This window comes from Oncorhynchus nerka, unplaced genomic scaffold (assembly GCF_034236695.1).
Source record: "Oncorhynchus nerka isolate Pitt River unplaced genomic scaffold, Oner_Uvic_2.0 unplaced_scaffold_1915, whole genome shotgun sequence".
NCBI lineage: Eukaryota > Metazoa > Chordata > Actinopteri > Salmoniformes > Salmonidae > Oncorhynchus > Oncorhynchus nerka.
In genome coordinates, this window is record NW_027039409.1 from 38,908 (window position 1) to 62,636 (window position 23,729).

General features: G+C 48.9%; 1 pseudogene; it reads left to right on the top strand.

Moving 5' to 3' along the window:
• The window catches only part of LOC135567632 (sister chromatid cohesion protein PDS5 homolog A-like), a 62,602-nt pseudogene extending 38,904 nt beyond the window's left edge, over positions 1–23,698 (top strand).
• The last annotated feature ends 31 nt before the right edge of the window (positions 23,699–23,729 follow it).

A 23,729-nucleotide genomic window follows, 5' to 3' on the forward strand; every position in this document is an offset into this window, starting at 1 on the left:
CAGTCCCCCCCCCCCCCCCCCCAGGACCCTGATCCCAGTCCTTCATCAGAAGGCTAAACGTGGGACCCCCCACCAGGCCAAACAGGCTGTTCACTGTATCCACGCCATCTTTTGTAACAAGGAGGTCCAGCTGGCGCAGATCTTTGAGGTAACACACACACACACACACACACACACACACACACACACACACACACACACACACACACACACACACACACATACACACAGAGAGATAGAGTAGGGCTTTGCTGCTAGGTGATACTAAAAGTGCCAAAAGAAAAGTCTTGTATTTCGTCATATTTTGTTACTAAATACTCCGTCAAAGTGGGAGGTAACATATATGTTGATTATTAGATAAATATTCACCCTCCCTGAGTCGATACGTGTTAAGAAACGATCAAATCGCGATCAAATCAATACAGTCCATCTTTAATTATACCACATAGTACCAAAACATTACCTCATCCAATATATCAATTGTCAATTCTAGATACTCCTCAAATACACCCCCTCCTGGACAAGATCTGAAAAGACACTGAGCCTCCTAGGTCCTAGGTCATATACTAGATCAAGATTAGGGCAACCTCAGAGGAGACATACATTTAGGTGAGCCTCTTAGGTCCTAGGTCATATACTAGGTCAAGATTAGGGCAACCTCAGAGGAGACATACATTAGGTGAGCCTCTTAGGTCCTAGGTCATATACTAGGTCAAGATTAGGGCAACCTCAGAGGAGACATACAATAGTGAGCCTCTTAGGTCCTAGGTCATATACTAGGTCAAGATAAGGGCAACCTCAGAGGAGACATACATTAGGTGAACCTCTTAGGTCCTAGGTCATATACTAGGTTAACCTGTTGCTCCTACCCTCTACTTTTTTGAACATTTTGTTAAAAATCGCGCAACATTTCAGCGCCCTGCTACTCATGCCAGGAATATAGTACGTTCATATGGTTAGAATGTGTGGATAGGAAACCCTCGGACGTTTTTAAAACTGGTTAAATCACGACTGTGGCTATAACATAACGTGCGTTACATCGGAAAGCGCAGGAAAACCTGATCACAGAAAATGGAAATAAATATCCTTGCGCCACTTCCAGCAATTGTTAACAGTGAGCCGAATTAGATAAGACCGAGCATTCAACTCCCACAGCATCCCCATGTTGTCTAGAGTCTTGTGAATTGAATCCTCTTTGATTCTTGGTTGAACCGAAACAGGGGCACCACTTACCTCCGGTCTCCGCCCAGATCATTCCGGAAGAGCTCTCTCGTGAAATTTTTTCCAAGACGACAGCTAATGATTTTGACATCGCCTATGGATGATTTTTATCGCTTATTAACGTTTACTAATACCTAAAGTAGCATTACAAACGTATTTCGAAGTGTTTTGTGAAAGTTTATCGTCTACTTTTTGAATTTTAAAAAATGACGTTACGTTGTGAAATCGCTGTTTTTTTCGTTTATCACACAGTCTACATATAACGATATCTTGGCTTTATATGGCCCGATTTAATCGAAATAAAGACCCAATAGTGTTTATGGGACATCTAGGAGTGCCAACAAAGAAGATGGTGAAAGGTAATGACTGTTTTCTATTTTATTGTGCGGTTTGTGTAACGCCGAAATGCTAATTATTTTGTTTACGTCCCCTGCTGTGCTTTTGTGTTGAAGTGTATTGGTGCATGCTATCAGATAATAGCTTCTCATGCTGTCGCCGAAAAGCATTTTAAAAATCTGACTTGTTGCCTGGATTCACAACGAGTGTAGCTTTAATTTGATACCCTGCATGTGTATTTTAATGAACTTTTGAGTTTTAACTAATACTATTAGCATTTAGCGTAGCGCATTTGCATTTCCAGAGCTCTAGTTGGGACGCAAGCGTCCCAAGTAGAGGCAAGAGGTTAAGATAAGGGCAACCTCAGAGGGGACATACAACAGTGAGCCCCTTAGGTCCTAGGTCATATACTAGGTCAAGATTAGGCAACATCAGAGGGGACATAGGTCATATACTAGTCAAGATTAGCCATCTTAGAGTCATATACTAGGTCAAGATAAAGGCCACCTCAGAGGAGACATACAATAGTAAGCCTCCTAGGTCCTAGGTCATATACTAGGTCAAGATTAGGGCAACCTCAGAGGAGACATACAATAGTGAGCCTCTTAGGTCATATACTAGGTCAAGATTAGGGCAACCTCAGAGGAGACATACAATAGTGAGCCTCTTAGGTCCTAGGTCATATACTAGGTCAAGATAAGGGCAACCTCAGAGGAGACATACATTAGGTGAGCCTCTTAGGTCCTAGGTCATATACTAGGTTAAGATAAGGGCAACCTCAGAGGGGACATACAACAGTGAGCCCCTTAGGTCCTAGGTCATATACTAGGTCAAGATTAAGGCAACCTCAGAGGAGACATATAATAGTGAGCCTCTTAGGTCATAGGTCATATACTAGGTCAAGATAAGGGCAACCTCAGAGGAGACATACAATAGTAAGCCTCCTAGGTCATATACTAGGTCAAGATTAGGGCAACATCAGAGGGGACATACAATAGTGAGCCTCTTAGGTCATATACTAGGTCAAGATAAAGGCCACCTCAGAGGAGACATACAATAGTTACAGACACATTCCCAGAAGAAGAGGAGCCTCCATTCTGTCCTCCTCCCCTTCTGATATTCGTCATAGCATCACATGGTTTAACAGACACATTCCCAGAAGAAGACAAGCCTGACCTCTCCCCTCTCTGGGCCCCTAGTGACTAAACCCGAGCAGAGATAACTACCAACAGTATTATCCAAAAGAAAACATGACAAATGACAAATATCCCACATAAGCATTATTATATAAATAAAACATCTTATTTATCAATCACTAATTCTGATTCTGCCCCAACAGTCTCTAAGAGCTTTTAAACACCTGTATTGTAAATTATTAGCTCAGGTATATATCTTCAAGCTCTGTCCAGTTGTTGGGGGATCATGGCTAGGACGGCCATTTAAGTCTTTCCATAGATTTACAATCGGGTTTAAGTCTAAACTGTAACTCGGCAACTCAGGAACATTCAGTGTCTTATTGCTAAGCAACTCCAGTGTAGATGTGGCCTTGTCTTGTAGGTTATTGTCCTGCTGAAAGGTGAATTCATCTCCCAGTATCTGGTGAAAAAGCAGACTGAACCAGGTTTTCCTCTAGGATTTTGCCTGTTCTTAGCTCTGTTCTGTTTATTTTCATCCTGAAAAACTCCCCAGTATTTGCTGATGACAAGCATACCCATACCACGATGCAGCCACCACCATGCTTGAAAATACGGAGGCAGTTAGTCAGTGATGTGTTGGAAACCCCCGCTCTCCTCTCCCCCAGCCTCTGTGGTGGCTGCATCATGGTATGGGTATGCTTGTCATCGGCAAGGACTAGGGAGTTGTTCAGGATAAAAAGATACTGGATGGAGCTGAGAAACGGCAAAATCCTAGAGGAAAACTTGGTTCTGCTCTCGCCCCCTCTCTCCTCTCCCCCAGCCTCTCTCTCCTCTCCCCCAGCCTCTCTCTCTCTCTAACCACCTCTCTCCTCTCCCCCAGCCCTCTCTCCTCTCCCCCAGCCTCTCTCTCTCTCTCTCTCTCTAACCACCTCTCTCCTCTCCCCCAGCCTCTCTCTCTCTCTAACCACCTCTCTCCCTCTCCCCCAGCTCTCTCTCTAACCACCTCTCTCCTCTCCCCCAGCCTCCTCTCTCTAACCACCTCTCTCCTCTCCCCCAGCCTCTCTCTCTAACCACCTCTCTCCTCTCCCCCAGCCTCTCTCTCTAACCACCTCTCTCCTCTCCCCAGCCTCTCTCTCTAACCACCTCTCTCCTCTCTAACCCCCAGCCTCTCTCTCTCTCTAACCACTCTCTCTCCTCTCCCCCAGCCTCTCTCTCTCTCTAACCACCTCTCTCCTCTCCCCCAGCCTCTCCCCAGCCTCTCTCTCTAACCACCTCTCTCCTCTCCCCAGCCTCTCTCTCTAACCACCTCTCTCCTCTCCCCAGCCTCTCTCTCTCTAACCACCTCTCTCCTCCCCCAGCCTCCCTCTCTCTAACCACCTCTCTCCTCTCCCCCAGCCTCTCTCTCTAACCACCTCTCTCCTCTCCCCAGCCTCTCTCTCTCTCTAACCACCTCTCTCCTCTCCCCCAGCCTCTAACCACCTATCTCCTCTCCCCAGCCTCTCTCTCTCTAACCCTCTCTCCTCTCCCCCAGCCTCTCTCTCTAACCACCTCTCTCCTCTCCCCAGCCCTCTCTCTCTAACCACCTCTCTCCTCTCTCCCCAGCCTCTCTCTCTCTAACCACCTCTCTCCTCTCCCCAGCCTCCCTCTCTAACCACCTATCTCCTCTCCCCCAGCCTCTCTCTCTAACCACCTCTCTCCTCTCCCCCAGCCTCTCTCTCTAACCGCCTCTCTCCTCTCCCCCAGCCTCTCTCTCCTCTCCCCACCTCTCTCCTCTCCCCCAGCCTCTCTCTCTCTCTAACCACCTCTCTCCTCTCCCCCAGCCTCTCTCTCTCTCTCTCTAACCACCTCTCTCCTCCCCCAGCCTCTCTCTCTCTCTAACCACCTCTCTCCTCTCCCCCAGCCTCTCTCTCTCCTCTAACCACCTCTCCTCTCCCCCAGCCTCTCTCTCTCTAACCACCTCTCTCTCTCCCCCAGCCTCTCTCTCTCTAACCACCTCTCCTCTCCCCCAGCCTCTCTCTCTCTCTAACCACCTCTCTCCTCTCCCCAGCCTCTCTCTCTAACCACCTCGCCTCTCTCTCTAACCACCTCTCTCCTCTCCCCCAGCCTCTCTCTCTAACCACCTCTCTCTCTCTCTCCCCCAGCCTCTCTCTCTCACCACTCTCTCTCTCTCTCCCCAGCCTCTCTCTCTCTCTAACCACCTCTCTCCTCTCTCCCCAGCCTCTCTCTCTCTAACCACCTCTCTCCTCTCCCCCAGCTCTCTCTCTAACCACCTCTCTCCTCTCCCCCAGCCTCTCTCTCTAACCACCTCTCTCTCTCCCCCATCCTCTCTCTCTCTCTAACCGCCTCTCTCCTCTCCCCCAGCCTCTCTCCTCTCCCCCAGCCTTTCTCCTCTCCCCCAGCCTCTCTCTCTCTCTAACCACCTCTCTCCTCTCCCCCAGCCTCTCTCTCTAACCACCTCTCTCCTCTCCCCCAGCCTCTCTCTCTCTCTCTAACCACCTCTCTCCTCTCCCAGCCTCTCTCTCTAACCACCTCTCTCCTCTCCCCCAGCCTCTCTCTCTAACCACCTCTCTCCTCTCTCTCTAACCGCCTCTCTCCTCTCCCCCAGCCTCTCTCCTCCCCCAGCCTCTCTCTCTAACCACCTCTCTCCTCTCCCCCAGCCTCTCTCTCTCTAACCACCTCTCTCTCCTCTCCCCCAGCCTCTCTCTCTCTCTCTCTCTCCTCTCCCCCAGCCTCTCTCCTCCCCCCTCTCTCCTCTCCCCAGCCTCTCTCTCTCTAACCACCTCTCTCCTCTCCCCAGCTCTCTCTCTCTCTCTAACTAACCCTCTCTCCTCTCCCCCAGCCTCCTCTCTAACCACCTCTCTCTAACCACCCTCTCCTCTCCCCCAGCCTCTCTCTCTCTCTAACCACCTCTCTCCTCTCCCCCAGCCTCTCTCTCTCTCTAACCACCTCCTCTCTCCTCTCTAACCCCCCTCCTCTCCCCAGCCTCTCTCTCTAACCACTCTCTCCTCTCCCAGCCTCTCTCTCGTAGTCTGAACGCTGACGTCCCAGAACAGTTGATAACCCCCTGGTCAGTCTGGGTCATATCTCTCTACTGGCTCCAGATCAGTTTGCCTCCCCCATGAAGGCCATCGTGGCCAACTTCATCGTCAAGGACCTGCTCATGAATGACAGGGTGGGTTTTGGGAGCGACGACACACCGACACAAAAATACACATACACACATTGATCATTAATACACACACACACACACTGATCATTAATACACACACACACACACATTGATCATTAATACACACACACACACACACACACACACTGATCATTAATACACACACACACACACTGATCATTAATACACACACACACACACTGATCATTAATACACACACACACACACTGATCATTAATACACACACACACACACACATTGATCATTAACACACACACACACACACTGATCATTAACACATACACACATTGATCATGAACACGCACCGACACACACACACACACACTGATCATTAACACACACACACACACACACACATTGATCATGAACACACACACACACGCTGATCATTATACACCACACACACACACACACATACACATTGATCATGAACACACACCGACACACACACACACACACACACACTGATCATTAACACACACACACACACACACACACTGATCATTGACACTGCTAGTACTTGGGTATGTAATGTATATATATATATATATAATAGAGTACTTGGGTATGTAATGTATATATATATATATAATAGAGTACTTGGGTATGTAATGTGTATATATATATATATAATAGAGTACTTGGGTATGTAATGTATATATATATATATATATAATAGAGTACTTGGGTATGTAATGTATATATATATATAATAGAGTACTTGGGTATGTAATGTATATATATATATAATAGAGTACACTGTATGTAATGTATATATAGAGTATATATATATATAATAGAGTACTTGGGTATGTAATGTATATATATATATATATATAATAGAGTACTTGGGTATGTAATGTATATATATATATATATAATAGAGTACTTGGGTATGTAATGTATATATATATATATATAATAGAGTACTTGGGTATGTAATGTATATATATATATAATAGAGTACTTGGGTATGTAATGTATATATATATAATAGAGTACTTGGGTATGTAATGTATATATATATATATAATAGAGTACTTGGGTATGTAATGTATATATATATATATATATAATAGAGTACTTGGGTATGTAATGTATATATATATATATATATAATAGAGTACTTGGGTATGTAATGTATATATATATATATATATAATAGAGTACTTGGGTATGTAATGTATATATATATATATATATAATAGAGTACTTGGGTATGTAATGTATATATATATATATATATAGAGTACTTGGGTATGTAATGTATATATATATATATATATATATATATATTAAAGAGTGTCTCTCCAGTCTGTAGGAAACAAGAATGGGAAGCTGTGGACATCTGACGAAGAAGTTTCTCCTGAGGTGCTGGCTAAGGTAACTACACTCTACTGAGGTAACTACACTCTCTACATATCTCTCCTTTCTAACTACACTCTCTACATATCTCTCCTCCTGAGGTAACTACACTCTATACATATCTCTCCTGAGGTAACTACACTCTATACATATCTCTCCTCCTGAGGTAACTACACTCTATACATATCTCTCCTCCTGAGGTAACTACACTCTACATATCTCTCCTCCTGAGGTAACTACACTCTCTACATATCTCTCCTCCTGAGGTAACTACACTCTCTACATATCTCTCCTCCTGAGGTAACTACACTCTCTACATATCTCTCCTGAGGTAACTACACTCTCTACATATCTCTCCTCCTGAGGTAACTACACTCTCTACATATCTCTCCTCCTGAGGTAACTACACTCTATACATATCTCTCCTGAGGTAACTACACTCTCTACATATCTCTCCTGAGGTAACTACACTCTATACATATCTCTCCTGAGGTAACTACACTCTCTACCTATATCTCTCCTGAGGTAACTACACTCTATACATATCTCTCCTCCTGAGGTAACTACACTCTCTACCTATCTTTCCTCCTGAGGTAACTACACTCTCTACATATCTCTCCTCCTAACTACACTCTCCTGAGGTAACTACACTCTCTACATATCTCTCCTCCTAACTACACTCTCTACATATCTCTCCTGAGGTAACTACACTCTCTACATATCTCTCCTCCTAACTACACTCTCTACATATCTCTCCTGAGGTAACTACACTCTCTACATATCTCCCCTGAGGTAACTACACTCTCTACATATCTCTCCTGAGGTAACTACACTCTCCACATATCTCTCCTCCTAACTACACTCTCCTGAGGTAACTACACTCTCTACATATCTCTCCTCCTAACTACACTCTCTACATATCTCTCCTGAGGTAACTACACTCTCTACATATCTCTCCTGAGGTAACTACACTCTCTACATATCTCTCCTCCTAACTACACTCTCTACATATCTCTCCTCCTGAGGTAACTACACTCTATACATATCTCTCCTGAGGTAACTACACTCTCTACATATCTCTCCTGAGGTAACTACACTCTATACATATCTCTCCTGAGGTAACTACACTCTATACATATCTCTCCTGAGGTAACTACACTCTACATATCTCTCCTGAGGTAACTACACTCTATACATATCTCTCCTCCTCTCTCTTTCTGTCCCTCGCTCTCCTCTCTCTCTCTCTGTCCCTCGCTCTCCTCCTCTCTCTTTCTGTCCCTCGCTCTCTGCCTCCTCTCTCTCTTTCTGTCCCTCGCTCTCTGCCTCTCTCTTTCTGTCCCTCGCTCTCCTCCTCTCTCTTTCTGTCCCTCGCTCTCCTCTCTCTCTCTTTCTGTCCCTCGCTCTCCTCCTCTCTCTTTCTGTCCCTCGCTCTCCTCCTCTCTCTTTCTGTCCCTCGCTCTCCTCCTCTCTCTTTCTGTCCCTCGCTCTCCTCTCTCTCTCTCTCTGTCCCTCGCTCTCTGCCTCCTCTCTCTCTCTCTGTCCCTCGCTCTCTGCCTCCTCTCTCTCTCTCTGTCCTCGCTCTCTCTCTCTCTCTCTCTGTCCCTCGCTCTCCTCTCTCTCTCTCTGTCCCTCGCTCTCCTCCTCTCTCTTTCTGTCCCTCGCTCTCCTCCGCCTCTCTCTACATTACATTTGAGTCATTCAGCAGATGTTTTTGTGACTTACAGTAGTGAGGTCATACATTTGACACAATACTTTTCCCCCCACACGGGTCCCCAGTCGGACTCAAACCTACAACCCTGGCATTTCAAGCACTGTGCTCTACCAACTGAGTTACTCTCCTCTCCCTTTCTCTGTCCTCCCTCTCTCCGTCTCTCCTCCCCAGGTGCAGGCCATTAAGCTGTTGGTGCGTTGGCTCCTCGGTATGAAGAACAACCAGTCTAAATCGGCCAACTCCACCCTCCGACTGCTGTCCGCCATGCTGGTCTCAGAGGGAGACCTCACAGAACAGAAGAAAATCAGGTATGTAGAGGTCAGAGGTCAGACTGCTGTCAGCCATGCTGGTCTCAGAGGGAGACCTCACAGAACAGAAGAAGAAGAAGATCAGGTATCAGAGGAGTCACAGAACAGAAGAGATCAGGTATGTGGAGGTCAGAGGTCAGACTGCTGTCAGCCATGCTGGTCTGAGAGGGAGACCTCACAGAACAGGAGATCAGGTATGTAGAGGTCAGAGGTCAACAACGCTGGTCTCAGAGGGAGACCTCACAGAACAGGAGATCAGGTATGTGGAGGTCAGAGGTCAGACTGCTGTCAGCCATGCTGGTCTCAGAGGGAGACCTCTGGGTCAGGTGTTGATGGTTAGGGATTAGAGGTCGTAGGTTAAGCGGTCAGGCTAACTGCGTTTTTGGGGGATAGGTTACAAAATAGTAATTAATGCTCATGACTCACATCTCTTCCTCCTCTCCCTCCTCTTCCTCCCGCAGTAAGTCGGACATGTCTCGTCTGCGTCTGGCAGCAGGAGGAGCCATCATGAAGCTGGCCCAGGAACCGGTTTACCATGACATCATCACACCGGAACAGTTCCAGCTCTGTGGGCTGGTTATCAACGTAAGGCTGTCTGTCGGAGTGGGACTTTTAGGACACGTTTCTGTCAGGGTGGGACTTTTAGGACACGTTTCTGTCAGGGTGGGACTTTAAGGACATGTTTCTGTCAGGGTGGGACTTTAAGGACACGTTTCTGTAAGACTGTCTGTCGGGGTGGGACTTTAGGACATGTTTCTGTCAGAGTGGGACTTTAGGACATGTTTCTGTCAGGGTGGGACTTTAGGACATGTTTCTGTAAGACTGTCTGTCGGGGTGGGACTTTAGGACATGTTTCTGTCAGAGTGGGACTTTAGGACATGTTTCTGTCAGGGTGGGACTTTAGGACATGTTTCTGTCAGGGTGGGACTTTAGGACATGTTCCTGTCAGGGTGGGACTTTAGGACATGTTTCTGTCAGGGTGGGACTTTAGGACATGTTTCTGTCAGGGTGGGACTTTAGGACACGTTTCTGTCAGGGTGGGACTTTAGGAAACGTTTCTCAGGGTGGGTAGGACATGTTTCTGTCAGGGTGGGACTTTAGGACACGTTTCTGTAAGACTGTCTGTCAGGGTGGGACTTTAGGACACGTTTCTGTCAGGGTGGGACTTTAGGACACGTTTCTGTCAGGGTGGGACTTTAGGACACGTTTCTGTAAGACTGTCTGTCGGGGTGGGACTTTAGGACACGTTTCTGTCAGGGTGGGACTTTAAGGACATGTTTCTGTCAGGGTGGGACTTTAGGACACGTTTCTGTCAGGGTGGGACTTTAGGACACGTTTCTGTAAGACTGTCTGTCGGGGTGGGACTTTAGGACACGTTTCTGTCAGGGTGGGACTTTAGGACATGTTTCTGTCAGGGTGGGACTTTAGGACACGTTTCTGTCAGGGTGGGACTTTAGGACACGTTTCTGTAAGACTGTCTGTCAGAGTGGGACTTTAGGACACGTTTCTGTCAGGGTGGGACTTTAGGACACGTTTCTGTCAGGGTGGGACTTTAGGACACGTTTCTGTCAGGGTGGGACTTTAGGACACGTTTCTGTCAGGGTGGGACTTTAGGACATGTTTCTGTAAGACTTTCTGTCAGGGTGGGACTTTAGGACAGTGTTTCTTCAGGGTGGGACTTTAGGAGTGTTTCTGTCAGGGTGGGACTTTAGGACAGTGTTTCTGTCAGGGTGGGACTTTAGGAGTGTTCGTTTTCTGTCAGTGTTCTGTCCTTGTTGTTGGCGTGTTCTGTTCTGTCCTTGAAGTGTTCTGTCCTTGTTGTGTTCTGTCCTTGAAGTGTTCTGTCCTTGTTGTTGAAGTGTTCTGTCCTTGTTGAAGTGTTCTGTCCTTGTTGTTGAAGTGTTCTGTCCTTGTTGTTGAAGTGTTCTGTCCTTGTTGTTGAAGTGTTCTGTCCTTGTTGTTGAAGTGTTCTGTCCTTGTTGTTGAAGTGTTCTGTCCTTGTTGTTGAAGTGTTCTGTCCTTGTTGTTGACGTGTTCTGTCCTTGTTGTTGACGTGTTCTGTCCTTGTTGTTGACGTGTTCTGTCCTTGATGTGTTCTGTCCTTGACGTGTTCTGTCCTTGACGTGTTCTGTCCTTGACGTGTTCTGTCCTTGACGTGTTCTGTCCTTGTTGTTGACGTGTTCTGTGGTCTCCTGCAGGATGAGTGTTACCAGGTGCGTCAGATCTTCGCCCAGAAGTTACACCTGGCTCTGGTCAAGCTGCTCCTCCCGTTAGAGTACCTGGCCGTCTTCTCGCTGTGCGCCAAAGACCCGGTCAAGGAGAGGAGGGCCCACGCCAGACAGTGTCTGCTCAAGAACATCAGTATCAGACGGGAATTCATCAACAACAATCCCCTGGCACACGGTTAGTGAAACGGACCGTAACAACAACCCCCTGGCCCACGGTTAGTGAACCGGACCGTAACAACAACCCCCTGGCCCACGGTTAGTGAACCGGACCGTAACAACAACCCCCTGGCCCACGGTTAGTGAACCAGACCGTAACAACAACCCCCTGGCCCACGGTTAGTGAACCGGACCGTAACAACAACCCCCTGGCCCACGGTTAGTGAACCGGACCGTAACAACAACCCCCTGGCACACGGTTAGTGAACCGGACCGTAACATGACCACACAACAACCCCCTGACCCACGGTTAGTGAACCGGACCGTAACAACAACCCCCTGGCCCACGGTTAGTGGACCGGACCGTAACAACAACCCCCTGGCCCACGGTTAGTGAACCGGACCGTAACAACAACCCACTGACCCACGGTTAGTGAACCGGACCGTAACAACAACCCCCTGACCCACGGTTAGTGAACCGGACCGTAACAACAACCCCCTGGCCCACGGTTAGTGGACCGGACCGTAACAACAACCCTCTGACCCACGGTTAGTGAACCGGACCGTAACAACAACCCCCTGGCAAACGGTTAGTGAACCGGACCGTGAACAACAACCCCTGACCCACGGTTAGTGAACCGGACCGTAACATGACCACACATCAACCCCTGGCCCACGGTTAGTGAACCGGACGTAACAACAACCCCTGACCCACGGTTAGTGAACCGGACCGTAACAACAACCCCCTGGCAAACGGTTAGTGAACCGGACCGTAACAACAACCCCCTGACCCACGGTTAGTGAACCGGACCGTAACATGACCACACATCAACCCCCTGGCCCACGGTTAGTGAACCGGACCGTAACAACAACCCCCTGACCCACGGTTAGTGAACGGACCGTAACAACAACCCCAACCTCTGGCACACGGTTAGTGAACCGGACCGTAACAACAACCCCTGACCCACGGTTAGTGAACCGGACCGTAACAACAACCCCTGGCAAGCGGTTAGTGAACCGGACCGTAACAACAACCCCTGACCCACGGTTAGTGAACCGGACCGTAACATGACCACACATCAACCCCTGGCCCACGGTTAGTGAACCGGACCGTAACAACAACCCCTGACCCACGGTTAGTGAACCGGACCGTAACAACAACCCCTGGCACACGGTTAGTGAACCGGACCGTAACAACAACCCCCCTGGCCCACGGTTAGTGAACCGGACCGTAACATAACAACCTCCTGGCCCACGGTTAGTGAACCGGACCGTAACAACAACCCTGGCCCACGGTTAGTGAACCGGACCGTAACATAACAACCTCCTGGCCCACGGTTAGTGAACCGGACCGTAACAACAACCCCCTGGCCCACGGTTAGTGAACCGGACCGTAACAACAACCCCTGACCCACTGTTAGTGAACCGGACCGTAACAACACTCCCCTGGCCCACGGTTAGTGAACCGGACCGTAACAACAACCCCTGGCCCACGGTTAGTGAACCGGACCGTAACAACAACCCTCTGGCCCACGGTTAGTGAACGGACCGTAACAACAACCCCCTGGCCCACGGTTAGTGAACCGGACCGTAACAACAACCCTCTGGCCCACGGTTAGTGAACCGGACCGTAACAACAACCCCCTGGCACACGGTTAGTGAACCGGACCATAATCACAACCCTTGACCCACCGTGAACAACAACCCCTGACCCACGGTTAGTGAACCGGACCGTAACATAACAACCCCCTGGCCCACGGTTAGTGAACCGGACCGTAACAACAACCCCCTGACCCAGGGTTAGTGAACCGGACCGTAACAACAACCCCCTGGCCCACGGTTAGTGAACCGGACCGTAACAACAACCCCCTGGCCCACGGTTAGTGAACCGGACCGTAACAACAACCCCTGGCCCACGGTTAGTGGACCGGACCGTAACAACAACCCTCTGACCCACGGTTAGTGAACCGGACCGTAACAACAACCCCCTGGCAAACGGTTAGTGAACCGGACCGTAACAACAACCCCCTGACCCACGGTTAGTGAACCGGACCGTAACATGACCACACATCAACCCCTGGCCCACGGTTAGTGAACCGGACCGTAACAACAACCCCTGACCCACGGTTAGTGAACCGGACCGTAACAACAACCCCTGGCAAACGGTTAGTGAACCGGACCGTAACAACAACCCTGACCCACGGTTAGTGAACCGGACCGTAACATGACCACACATCAACCCCTGGCCCACGGTTAGTGAACCGGACCGTAACAACAACCCCTGACCCACGGTTAGTGAACCGGACCGTAACAACAACCCCTGGCAACACGGTTAGTGAACCGGACCGTAACAACAACCCCCTGACCCCACGGTTAGTGAACCGGACCATGAACAATCAACCCCTGGCCCACGGGCAACCCCCTGGCCCGGTTAGTGAACCGGACCGTAACAACAACCCCTGACCCACGGTTAGTGAACCGGACCGTAACATGACCCACACATCAACCCCCTGGCCACGGTTAGTGAACCGGACCGTAATAACAACCCCTGGCCCACGGTTAGTGAACCGGACCGTAACAACAACCCCCTGGCCCACGGTTAGTGAACCGGACCGTAACAACTCCCCTGGCCCACGGTTAGTGAACCGGACCGTAAATAACAACCCCTGGCCCACGGTTAGTGAACCGGACCGTAATAACAACCTCTGGCCCACGGTTAGTGAACCGGACCGTAACAACAACCCCTGGCCCACGGTTAGTAAACCGGACTGTGAATAACAACCCCTGGCCCACGGTTAGTGAACCGGACGTAACAACAACTCCCCCTGGCCCACGGTTAGTGAACCGGACCGTAACATAACAACCTCCTGGCCCACGGTTAGTGAACCGGACCGTAACAACAACCCCCTGGCCCACGGTTAGTGAACCGGACCGTAATAACAACCCCCTGACCCACTGTTAGTGAACCGGGACCGTAACAACAACTCCCTGGCCCACGGTTAGTGAACCGGACCGAATAACAACCCCCTGGCCCACGGTTAGTGAACCGGACGTGAACAACCCCTGGCCCACGGTTAGTGAACCGGACCGTAACAACAACCCCCCTGGCCCACGGTTAGTGAACCGGACCGTAACAACAACCCCTGGCCCACGGTTAGTGAACCGGACCGTAACAACAACCCCTGACCCACGGTTAGTGAACCGGACCGTAACAACAACCCCTGGCCCACGGTTAGTGAACCGGGACCTACGGTTAGTGAACCGGATAACAACCCCCTGGCCCACGGTTAGTGAACCGGACCGTAACAACAACCCTCTGGCCCACGGTTAGTGAACCGGACCGTAACAACAACCCCTGGCCCACGGTTAGTGAACCGGACTGTAATCAACAACCCCGGTTTGACCATAATCACAACCCCTTGACCCACCGTAACAACAACCCCTGACCCACGGTTAGTGAACCGGACCGTAACATAACAACCCCTGGCCCACGGTTAGTGAACCGGACCGTAACAACAACCCCCTGACCCAGGGTTAGTGAACCGGACCGTAACAACAACCCCCCTGGCCCACGGTTAGTGAACCGGACCGTAACAACAACCCCTGGCCCACGGTTAGTGAACCGGACTGTAACAACAACCCCTGGCCCACGGTTAGTGAACCGGACCGTAACAACAAACCCCTGACCCACGGTTAGTGAACCGGACCGTAACAACAACCCCCTGGCCCACGGTTAGTGAACCGGACCGTAACAACAACCCCCTGGCCCACGGTTAGTGAACCGGACCGTAACAACAACCCCCTGGCCCACGGTTAGTGAACCGGACTGTAACAACAACCCCCTGGCCCACGGTTAGTGAACCGGACCGTAACAACAACCCCTGACCCACCGTATCAACAACCCCTGACCCACGGTTAGTAAACCGGACCGTAACATAACAACCCCTGGCCCACGGTTAGTGAACGGACCGTAACAACAACCCCTGGCCCACGGTTAGTGAACCGGACCGTAATAACAACCCCCCTGGCCCACGGTTAGTGAACCGGACGTAACAACAACCCCTGGCCCACGGTTAGTGAACCGGACCGTAACAACAACCCCCTGGCCCACGGTTAGTGAACCGGACTGTAACAACAACCCCCTGGCCCACGGTTAGTGAACCGGACCGTAACAACAACCCCCTGACCCACGGTGGGGTTGAGTCGTGGGGTTGAGTCGTGTCCTGATGTATTAACAGTGGGGTTGAGTCGTGTCCTGATGTATTAACAGTGGGGTTGAGTCGTGTCCTGATGTATTAACAGTGGGGTTGAGTCGTGTCCTGATGTATTAACAGTCCAGTTCACTAACCGTGGGCCAGGGGGTTCTCCAACCCCACTGTTAATACATCAGGAACGACTCAACCCCACTGACATGACTCAACCCCACTGATAATACATCAGGACAACCCCACTGTTAATACATCAGGACACGACTCAACCCCACTGATAATACATCAGGACACGACTCAACCCCACTGATAATACATCAGGACACGACTCAACCCCACTGTTAATATATCAGGACACGACTCAACCCCACGACTCAACCCCACTGTTAATACGACTCAACCCCACTGTTAATACATCAGGACACGACTCAACCCCACTGTTAATACAACAGGACACGACTCAACCCCACTGTTAATACATCAGGACACACTCAACCCCACGACTCAACCCCACTGTTAATACATCAGGACACGACTCAACCCCACTGTTAATACATCAGGACACGAACCCACTGATAATACATCAGGACACGACTCAACCCCACTGTTAATATATCAGGACTGTCCCCACGACTCAACCCCCCTGTTAATACATCCCTAACACCCCTGATAATACATCAGGACTGCGACTCTCCCACTGATAATACATCAGGACACGACTCAACCTCCTGTTAATACATCAGGACACGACTCAACCCCACTGATAATACATCAGGACAGAAATCTTCTAAGTCCCTCCTCCCTGTCTGTCTCCCCGCCCTTTCCCTACACCCCCTCTCCTGCCTCCCTCCTCCCTCTCCTCCTTCTCCCTCCTCTGCTCTCCTCCTCTCTCCCGCTCTCTCCTTCTCCCTCTCCCTCCTCTCCCCCTCCCTCCCCTCCTCTCCTTCTCCCTCTCTCTCCTCCCCTCCTCTCCTCCTTCTCCCTCCTCTCCCCTCTCCCTCCTCCTCTCCTCCCTTCTCCCTCCTCCCTCTCTCTCCTCCTCTCTCCCTCCTCCCCTCCTCCTCCCCTCTCCTTTCTCCTTCTCCCTCCTCCCCTCTCCTCCTCCCTCCTCTGCTCTCTCCTTCTCCCTCTCTCCCCTCCTCCCTCCTCTCCCTTCTCTCCCTCTCCCTCCTCTCCCCTCCTCCTCTCTCCTCTCTCTCCTCTCCTCCTCTCCCCTCCTCTCCCCTCCTCCTCCTCTCCCTTCTCTCTCCCCTCTCCCCTCCTCTCCTCCTCTCCCTTCTCTCCCTCTCCCCTCCCTCCTCCTCCTCCCTTCTCTCTCTCCTCCTCCTCTCCCCCTCTCCTCCTCCTCCTCTCCTCCTCTCTCTCTCCTCCTCTCTCCTCCTCCTCCTCCTCCTCCTCTCTCTCCTCCTCCTCTCTCCCTCCCCTCTCCTCTCTCTCCTCCTCCTCCCTCCTCTCCCCTCTCCCCCCTCTCCTCTCCCTTCTCTCCTCCCTCTCCTCCTCCTCTCCTCCCTCCCCTCTCCTTCTTCTCCCTCCTCTCCTCCCTCCCTCCCCTCTCCCTCCTCTCCTCTTCTCCTCTATAGATAAGATGATGTCTCTCCTACCAGAGTATGTGGTTCCTTATGATCCACCTATTGGCTCATGACCCAGACTTCACCAAGCCTCAGGACTTTGAACAGCTCCCGAGACCTGAAGGAGTGAGTGTACACACACAGACACACCATACACACCATATACACACTCTCCTCTTCATCTCTCCTAAATCAGACACTAAATACATGGCCTCTCCTCTTCATCTCTCCTAAACCAGACAGTACATGGCCTCTCCTCTTCATCAGACAGTACATGGCCTCTCCTCTTCATCTCTCCTAAACCAGACAGTACATGGCCTCCTCCTCTTCATCAGACAGTACACGGCCTCTCCTCTTCATCTCTCCTAAATCAGACAGTACATGGCCTCTCCTCTTCATCTCTCCTAAATCAAGACAGTACAGGGCCTCTCCTCTTCATCTCTCCTCAATCAGACAGTACATGGCCTCTCCTCTTCATCAGACAGTACATGGCCTCTCCTCTTCATCTCTCCTAAATCAAGACAGTACAGGGCCTCTCTCTTCATCTCTCCTCAATCAGACAGTACATGGCCTCTCCTCTTCATCAGACAGTACATGGGCTCTCCTCTTCATCAGACAGTACATCACCTCTCCTCTTCATCAGACAGTACATCACCTCTCCTCTTCATCCCTCCTCAATCAGACAGTACACGGCCTCTCCTCTTCATCAGACAGTACATCACCTCTCCTCTTCATCCCTCCTCAATCAGACAGTACATGGCCTCTCCTCTTCATCAGACAGTACATGGCCTCTCCTCTTCATCAGACAGTACATGGCCTCTCCTCTTCATCAGACAGTACATGGCCTCTCCTCTTCATCTCTCCTCAATCAGACAGTACAGGGCCTCTCCTCTTCATCTCTCCTCAATCAGACAGTACATGGCCCCTCCTCTTCATCTCTCCTAAACCAGACAGTACATGGCCTCTCCTCTTCATCTCTCCTAAACCAGACAGTACATGGCCTCTCCTCTTCATCTCTCCTAAACCAGACAGTACATGGCCTCTCCTCTTCATCTCTCCTAAACCAGACAGTACATGGCCTCTCCTCTTCATCTCTCCTCATGGCCTCTCCCTCTTCATCAGACAGTACATGGCCTCTCCTCCTTCATCTCTCCTAAACCAGACAGTACAGGGCCTCTTCATCTCTTCAATCAGACAGTACATCACCTCTCATCTCTTCAATCAGACAGTACATGGCCCTCCTCTTCATCTCTCCTCAATCAGACAGTACAGGGCCTCTCCTCTTCATCTCTCCTCAATCAGACAGTACATGGCCCCCTCTTCATCTCTCCTCAATCAGACAGTACATGGCCCCTCCTCTTCATCTCTCCTCAATCAGACAGTACAGGGCCTCCCTCTTCATCTCTCCTAAACCAGACAGTACATGGCCCCTCCTCTTCATCTCTCCTCAATCAGACAGTACATGGCCTCTCCTCTTCATCAGACAGTACATGGCCCCCCTCTTCATCTCCTCAATCAGACAGTACATGGCCCTCCTCTTCATCTCTCCTCAATCAGACAGTACATGGCCCCTCCTCTTCATCTCTCCTCAACCTCCTAAATCAGAGTATTTCTGATGGTTGTGTGTGTGTGTGTGTGTGTGTGTGTGTGTGTGTGTGTGTGTAGGTGTCTGTGGTTCATGCTAGAGGTGTTGATGGTCCAGAATGAGAACAACAGTCACGCTTTCCTGAGGAAAATGGTGGAGAACATCAAGCAGACCAAAGACGCACAGTGTCCTGACGACCCGAAGGCCAACGAGGTACACACACACACACACACACAGTGTCCTGACGACCCGAAGGCCAACGAGGTACACACACACACACAGTGTCCACACCCAGGCCAACGAGGTACACACACAGTGTCCTGACAACACACACACACACACACAGTGTCCTGACGACCCAAGGCCAACGAGGCACACACACACACACACACACACACACACACAGTGTCCTGACGACCCGAAGGCCAACGAGGTACACACACACACAGTGTCCTGATGACCCGAAGGCCAACGAGGTACACACACACACACACACACAGTGTCCTGACGACCCAAGGCCAACGAGGTACACACACACACACACAGTGTCCTGACGACCAAGGCCAACGAGGTACACACACACACACGGTGTCCTGATGACCCGAAAGGCCAACGAGGTACACTACACACACACACACACGGTGTCCTGACGACCCGAAGGCCAACGAGGTACACACACACACACACGGTGTCCTGACGACCAAGGCCAACACACACACACGGGTGTCCTGAGGACCAAGGCCAACGAGGTACACACACACACACACACGGTGTCCTGACGACTCAAGGCTAACGAGGTACACACACACACACACACACACACACCTGACACACAGTGTCCTGACAGTGGACCCGAAGGCCAACGAGGTACACACACAGTGTCCACACAAGGCTAACAGGCACACACACACACACACACACACAGTATGTTAACTGACGACCCATTCAGCCAGTATGTTAACTGCTATAGAACAGCCAGTACGTACTGACTATAGACCCATTCAGCCAGTATGTAACTGACGACCCATTCAGCCAGTATGTTAACTGACTATAGACCCATTCAGGCCGTAGTTAACTGACTATAGACCCATTCAGCCAGTATGTTAACTGACTATAGACCCATTCAGCCAGTATGTTCTGACTATAGACCCATTCAGCCAGTTAACTGAAGGCAGTATGTTAACTGAGGTAGACACACAGCCAGTATGTTCCTGACTATAGACCCAAGGCCAGTATGTTAACTGACTATAGACCCATTCAGCCAGTATGTTAACTGACTATAGACCCATTCAGCCAGTATGTTAACTGACTATAGACCCATTCAGCCAGTATGTTAACTGACTATAGACCCATTCAGCCAGTATGTTAACTGACTATAGACCCATTCAGCCAGTATGTTAACTGACTATAGACCCATTCAGCCAGTACGTTAACTGACTATAGACCCATTCAGCCAGTATGTTAACTGACTATAGACCCATTCAGCCAGTATGTTAACTGACTATAGACCCATTCAGCCAGTATGTTAACTGACTATAGACCCATTCAGCCAGTATGTTAACTGACTATAGACCCATTCAGCCAGTATGTTAACTGACTATAGACCCATTCAGCCAGTATGTTAACTGACTATAGACCCATTTAGCCAGTATGTTAACTGACTATAGACCCATTCAGCCAGTATGTTAACTGACTATAGACCCATTCAGCCAGTATGTTAACTGACTATAGACCCATTCAGCCAGTATGTTAACTGACTATAGACCCATTCAGCCAGTATGTTAACTGACTATAGACCCATTCAGCCAGTATGTTAACTGACTATAGACCCATTCAGCCAGTATGTTAACTGACTATAGACCCATTCAGCCAGTATGTTAACTGACTATAGACCCATTCAGCCAGTATGTTAACTGACTATAGACCCATTCAGCCAGTATGTTAACTGACTATAGACCCATTCAGCCAGTATGTTAACTGACTATAGACCCATTCAGCCAGTATGTTAACTGACTATAGACCCATTCAGCCAGTATGTTAACTGACTATAGACCCATTCAGCCAGTATGTTAACTGACTGTAGACCCATTCAGCCAGTATGTTAACTGACTATAGACCCATTCGCCAGTATGTTAACTGACTATAGACCCATTCAGCCAGTATGTTAACTGACTATAGACCCATTCGGCCAGTATGTTAACTGACTATAGACCCATTCAGTAGCCAGTATGTTAACTGACTATAGACCCATTCAGCCAGTATGTTAACTGACTATAGACCCATTCAGCCAGTATGTTAACTGACTATAGACCCATTCAGCCAGTATGTTAACTGACTATAGACCCATTCAGCCAGTATGTTAACTGACTATAGACCCATTCAGCCAGTATGTTAACTGACTATAGACCCATTCAGCCAGTATGTTAACTGACTATAGACCCATTCAGCCAGTATGTTAACTGACTATAGACCCATTCAGCCAGTATGTTAACTGACTATAGACCCATTCAGCCAGTATGTTAACTGACTATAGACCCATTCAGCCAGTATGTTAACTGACTATAGACCCATTCAGCCAGTATGTTAACTGACTATAGACCCATTCAGCCAGTATGTTAACTGACTATAGACCCATTCAGCCAGTATGTTAACTGACTATAGACCCATTCAGCCAGTATGTTAACTGACTATAGACCCATTCAGCCAGCATGTTAACTGACTATAGACCCATTCAGCCAGTATGTTAACTGACTATAGACCCATTCAGCCAGTATGTTAACTGACTATAGACCCATTCAGCCAGTATGTTAACTGACTATAGACCCATTCAGCCAGTATGTTAACTGACTATAGACCCATTCAGCCAGTATGTTAACTGACTATAGACCCATTCAGCCAGTATGTTAACTGACTATAGACCCATTCAGCCAGTATGTTAACTGACTATAGACCCATTCAGCCAGTATGTTAACTGACTATAGACCCATTCAGCCAGTATGTTAACTGACTATAGACCCATTCAGCCAGTATGTTAACTGACTAGACCATAGACCCATTCAGCCAGTATGACTTAGACCCATTCAGCCAGTATGTTGACTATAGACCCATTCAGCCAGTATGTTAACTGACTATAGACCCATTCAGCCAGTATGTTAACTGACTATAGAATTCAGCCAGTATGTTAACTATAGACCATTCAGCCAGTATGTTAACTGACTATAGACCCATTCAGCCAGTATGTTAACTGACTATAGACCCATTCAGCCAGTATGTTAACTGACTATAGACCCATTCAGCCAGTATGTTAACTGACTATAGACCCATTCGGCCAGTATGTTAACTGACTATAGACCCATTCAGCCAATATGTTAACTGACTATAGACCCATTCAGCCAGTATGTTAACTGACTATAGACCCATTCAGCCAGTATGTTAACTGACTATAGACCCATTCAGCCAGTATGTTGACTATAGACCCATTCAGCCAGTATGTTAACTGACTATCCCCCCCCCTCTCTCTCTCTCTCTCCATTGATTGATTTATTGATCTTACCAACAGTCAACTTAATCGATTCTGGATAAACTGGCGTGTTGTTGACGTGTTGTGCGTTGTCGTGGTTACAGAAGCTGTACATCGTGTGTGACGTGGCGTTGTTCGTGATCGTGAACAAGTCGACCGCCTGTCATCTGGAGTCTCCTAAAGACCCCGTCCTGCCCTCCAAGTTCTACACTCCTCCTGACAAGGTACACACACACACACACACACACACACACACACATACACATCACATCATACACGTCATACATATACACCATACACATACACACACCATACACACACACCACACACACACCACACACACACCACACACACCACACACCACACACACACACCATAAACACACATCACACACCATACACACACACACACACACACACACATACAACATACACATACACACACACCACATACACATCACATCACACGTCATACATATACACCACACACACACACACACCATACACACACACACACACACATATACACACACACACATACACATCACATCACACACCTGATCAATGATAAGCAGTATACACACATACACAATGATAAACACACAGTTGTCTCCACACCATCAATGACACAGTACCACCACACACAATGATACACATATACATACACACACACCCTTCAGGACCTGATCAATGATAAGCAGTATTTAATAAAGTTGTCTCCTTCCAGGACCTGATCAATGATAAGCAGTATTTAATAAAGTTGTCTCCTTCCAGGACCTGATCAATGATAAAGGTATTTAATAAAGTTGTCTCCCTTCCAGGACCTGATCAATGATAAGCAGTATTTAATAAAGTTGTCTCCCTTCCAGGACCTGATCAATGATAAGCAGTATTTAATAAAGTTGTCTCCCTTCCAGGACCTGATCAATGATAAGCAGTATTTAATAAAGTTGTCTCCTTCCAGGACCTGATCGATGATAAGCAGTATTTAATAAAGTTGTCTCCCTTCCAGACCTGATCAATGATAAGCAGTATTTAATAAAGTTGTCTCCTTCCAGGACCTGATCAATGATAAGCAGTATTTAATAAGTTGTCTCCCTTCCAGGACCTGATCAATGATAAGGAGTATTTATCATCAGAGGCCAGAACGTGCTGCTGACAGGAAAGGTAAGGACCTCACCTGTATAGTACCTGTTAT